The sequence below is a fragment of the Leopardus geoffroyi genome, chromosome A1 (genome assembly GCF_018350155.1).
Source record: "Leopardus geoffroyi isolate Oge1 chromosome A1, O.geoffroyi_Oge1_pat1.0, whole genome shotgun sequence".
In the NCBI taxonomy this organism is placed as follows: domain Eukaryota; kingdom Metazoa; phylum Chordata; class Mammalia; order Carnivora; family Felidae; genus Leopardus; species Leopardus geoffroyi.
The window spans coordinates 237,918,297-237,922,985 of NC_059326.1; the positions used below are offsets into that span (position 1 = coordinate 237,918,297).

At 54.3% G+C, this 4,689-nt stretch overlaps 1 long non-coding RNA gene across 1 annotated transcript; it reads right to left on the reverse strand.

The window, feature by feature from the left end:
* Positions 1 to 753: 753 nt before the first annotated feature.
* On the reverse strand, positions 754 to 3,112 carry LOC123607128. The gene is made up of 2 exons (XR_006716660.1): positions 2,614 to 3,112; positions 754 to 2,114 (listed from the first exon to the last, which is right to left on the reverse strand). It is a non-coding gene; the product is annotated as an uncharacterized LOC123607128 (long non-coding RNA).
* Positions 3,113 to 4,689: the final 1,577 nt, after the last annotated feature.

The following is a 4,689-nucleotide window of genomic DNA, read 5'->3' on the forward strand; positions in this document are numbered from 1 at the left end:
GTCCCCGTGACTTGCTGCTGGCAACACGCTCATTTCCTCTCGTGAGCTCATTGTGCTCCGGAGGCTTACCTAAGCGTTTTAGTCAGCAGTTTTGGGGCGGGGGGGGGGGGGGGGGGGGGGTGCTGCACAGGAAGATTTCAACGCGTTCAACTTCTACACGCTTCCTGTGTCTGTCTGTCTTCGAAAGACACGTTCTGCCCGGGATCGAGGGTCTCCCATGCACTCTCTTCCTTGGCCAGGCACTTCTGAGCAAGCCACGCCTTTCCCAACTTCCATTCTAGTAACGTCCGCTCCCTCCATCCATCTCCGATGACGGCTTCCACACCAGACATGGCTTCCAGTTCTTTCTGTTTATTAATTAGACTTCAATTTGTTCTCGGTGCCAATTTCCACATCCCACGTTCTTTACTCACCTTTTTCTCTTTCCATCAATCAGCTTTTCCCCAGATGTAATTAAGCGCTTATAAAATGTGCAGAACATTGTGTGATGTGCTAAGAGGCCCAAGTGAAGGGAGGGAGCACTCCTATCAAATTAGGATATGGGGCACACCCACGAGCCCAACAGGGTTTTTGTAAACGGCTTGTCGACAGGAGAAAGGAACACGGTGCATCTGATTGCGACCTCAGTAAATTATCAACCGTATGACACAGGAAATCTACAAACGCTGACATTCCAAGAGATATTTCCAGAAGTCTGAGAATTTCCCACACACAATAGAGGAAGGCGGTAAGCAGAAATCGCTCTCATCAAGCCGCGGGGCAAACTCAGAAGACTGATCTCGTCTTTTAATCGGTTGATGTAAGCCAATTTATGAAGAAAGGATTTCACAACCTCTGCCACTAAAGAGGCTGTGAGCCAACTGGCTGGTGTTGGAGGGGAGGGAAGCCGTGCCCGGGAGATGGGTCTGGGCACATCCTGACCGCCTAGGACTCATGCCCTGCACCCCAGAGACCGTTGGGCAACGGAGATCGGAGATACGCTGCCTCCCCAGGGTCACCCGGAAATGTGCCGACCAGCTCCGTGGGGACGCACGGATCATTACAGCCGTTGGTTTTCTTAGCTGCCGACGGGGACTCCTCTTTTGTAAATAGCCGTGGCTGCTCCGGACTCTTAGTTGAGGAGAGCACAGGCCCAGGTCGGCCATGGAGGCAACGCCTTCACCCATCGTGAGCTAAAATGCTGTAATCGGTGAATTCTGAGCATGAACGCGTGCCAATCTCAACAACTTATTCAAAATTTGGCGGGCGGGGGGGAGTGGAAATAATCCCCCTGAATTGCGATAAATCTAGGAATTAAAGTATCAAACCACAGTTTGAGACGCCACAGAGACTGAAAAGCGGCCTTACGATGTCACATTCGTGGAGACATCATTTACTTACATAATTACAACATCCTGTGTAGTAGAAATGCTTCCCTTTTCTGCCTTTATTCCTCTTTTTTAAAAACTCCTCCTCAGCCCCCACATGTGCGCACCTGTGCTCGTGAAGGCAGACACGCGGGCCTGCCTCCTCCGGCACCTGACCTTGACCCGCCCCCGTCCACCTGGGCACCTCGGGGGCCACCCGTGGGGACCGTGCACCCCTGAGTCCCGGCACAGCTGCCTGGTCCTGAGATGTCACGTGACCCCGGCCCGACCACGGAGAGCCTTCCTGGGAGCTTGACATCGGGAATCAGCCGCGGACTCTGCAGCTGTGGGTGACACCCATTCTCTCCCAGGTGTCCTGGAAATCACGAATGGCGACTTTGCATGAGAGATTGTGACACACCCTTAGCTGCAGCGAGGTCAGGGGTGGAGGAGACACTGACCCCCCCCACCCCGGCCCCGGCCGCAGTTTGGCCCTGTTTCAGATGTCAAAGGACACACAAATCTCCCACAAATCCTTCTTTAACTCGGTCAGATTTCTCTCCCTTCTGTGCAGTGGGATCCTCACTAGAACCACAAAAGGAGATCCACCAGCGTGGGCAGTGAATATTTCCACCTAACGGGACCGGGGTGGCTTCTATTTCTGCTTCCTCCCCTCGCAGGAAGGCCTTCTTGAAGTTTTAATTTGCCGCATTCTCCCAGTTTCAGGAGACTTCGAGAAGAATAAAATCAGAAGAACGAACGTCATTTCTAAGGAAAAATAAGAGAGAGGAGCAGAGATTCCAAACCTGTTGGGAAAATTAGCTGTGTAGTTTATATCTTATAACATTCATTATTTTTATCATAATTATTTTCCTTCAAGTAAGCAGACAAAACAATTAGTGTTACACGGGACAGATAGCATTTACCTGGGAATATATAATTGAACAATTGCTTAGCACGTTTTCAAGCTTGAGGAGCCGTCTATGCTAAACAGGGGTTGTTACATAATGAGACATTTACGGATAGAAGCAAGAAGCTGGTGCTGTACGACCAAGCAGCTTGAAAGAACATTCTGGAAAGTCTGTTGCTGAAAGAACAGTTCTGCAGCCAAACCTACTTCCACTTCTTTTAGCGCTTGTGTACGTTTTCCAGGAGTCGGCTTGGCCCCAGGACGCAGCGGCCGCCTCCTCCGGGGAGCTCTCCAGGAGAGCCTGGTCTCCACGGAAGGACACAGTTGCCGCGTGAACTCGAAATGCAACCGGCTTACCTTCTCTTTGTCAGGTGTGTGTGCGTGTGGGAGAAGCGCGGTGCTCTGTGGATTCAGAGGTAAGAGTGCCATCTACTGAATTAAAGACTTCATTTCCGGCAGTCCTGGAGCCAATCCCGAGAGCCTGCTCCCCGGGAGCCCCAGCTGGGAGGGCGCAGGGGTGTGTGGCCGAGGGCGGAGGACAGATGCAGGGCAGCCCGAGGCGAGGGCGAAGGCCAGCCACACGGCGCGTGCAGCAGGAAGGAGCGCTCTCGAGCACAGAGTGCCGTTTGCTGGTTCCAAAGACGACTTCCGCGGCTGATCTGAGAAGATGTACAGACCCAGAGTCGCCGAGGGTCCCCTGGGAGAGGCCTGTGTGCAGCGGGGCGTGGGGAGCGCTTTTATGGGCTCGTGTGTCCAGGACAGGACGGGCGTGGAGGGACGCACACGGTTCAGAAGGGAGGGGGACGTCTTCGCAGCAATCGGGCCACGGGTCCGGCCGGGTGGTGCTCGCCTGGGACCGGGCAGGACCACACCCACGACGGGGGTTCTGGCTCCGCCCAGGGCGAGTGTGCGGCTGTGGGGCAGGCGGGGCCGGGTAACCACCTTCCCTCACTGTCGCCGTGAGCTTGTGTCACCGGTGATGAGAGCGTGCTGTTCACCTGCCCCACATCACGATGGCGGGGCTGAATTTGCTAAAGTTTCAAAGAGCCTTGAAGACGCTGAGTGTTGTTATCGTAACTGCTACATAAAGTTCCCGGAGGAGCATCAGCGAAGCCTCGACTCGGTTTATTTCACTTTCATTTCTGTTGTGGAACGACTCACCTTCCTACTCGTGTCCGTACAGCTACCTAAAACTTTACCCAGAAGGGCCCCGGGCGCACACCACCGGCCGAGGCCCGTGTGGCACTCTTGCGGGACTTCGGACTGCTGTCCGCGGTATGTCCACACCCGGAGGGGCCTGGAGGGTCGCAGAGGGAACACAACCACCTGTTCTAAACTGCTTTGGTTTTCTGGGGAGTTAGGGTTGAGTTAATAGGATAGAGAAAGTTGGACTGAAATTGGACATGTGATAGTGGAGGGAAAGCCCAAAATCCCAAGCGGAAAACCCCTGCTCTGGGGTCTGTTCAGAAGACTTGGAGGCCCAGTGCTCACCTGTCCTGGGGAGGCCGACTGCACAGAGCCTCCCCTGCTCACGGTTTGGGGTGTTTCCTTCCCTGGTAAAGCCCTAGGAGGGAGGCGTTCCCTCCTGCTTCCGTCGGTCGTTAGAGGCTGGATGAACACCGATCAAGGTGGCTGAGGGTGTCTGCAGCCCCCTCCCCCCGTACAAGGGTCCCCGGGGGGTCGTGGGGGACAGACAGAACTGCCCTGCTGTATGGCCGTCAAGTCACTTACAAGCACCTCCTAATTCCAGAGGCGGCTCCCTTATTCATTCATACACTCACTCACTCAACATGTGATTGGTGAGTTGCCAGTCAGCCAGTGGGTAGGACCCAGACCATGTGAGGAGCCCTGGTCCTACCAGAGCTGGCATTACGGCTGAGACACAGACCCTTTAGGACTGGTAAGAAATTAATTAATGTCATTAATTAATGACAAGTACAGCAACTTTCCATAAAAGAGAAGGATGGGGTATTTTGAAAGCATCGACCAGGATAACATGGCCTAGCGTGGGGCTGGGAAATCTTCCTGGAGTCAAGCCGAACGTTATGGTGAAGGATATGTGGTTCCAGGCAGAGGGGGCAGTTTGTGCAAAGGCCCTGAGGTCATAAGGAAAACATGTGCTCAAGAACCCACAGAGCTGCAAGTGAACCCGCCCAGACAGAAGGCATGAGGTGAGGCTGGGGTGGAGCCAGGGGCAGGTAAGTAAGAGCCCTACCGTTCAGGGTAAAGATTGTTCATCCAACCAGCAATGCTGTCAGGACGAGCTTTTAAAGTGGAGTCACGGGGTCAAACGCGCGTCCGGAGGGCCGCAGACCCAGCGTAAGAGGAGTAAGGACACCGCGGAAGGGGCTTGGTGTATTGCGGCTGCACAGGAGAACTGAGGCACCTTACACGGTGAAGCGGCCGGGGCTGTTCCATGCCTGGAAGAGAACT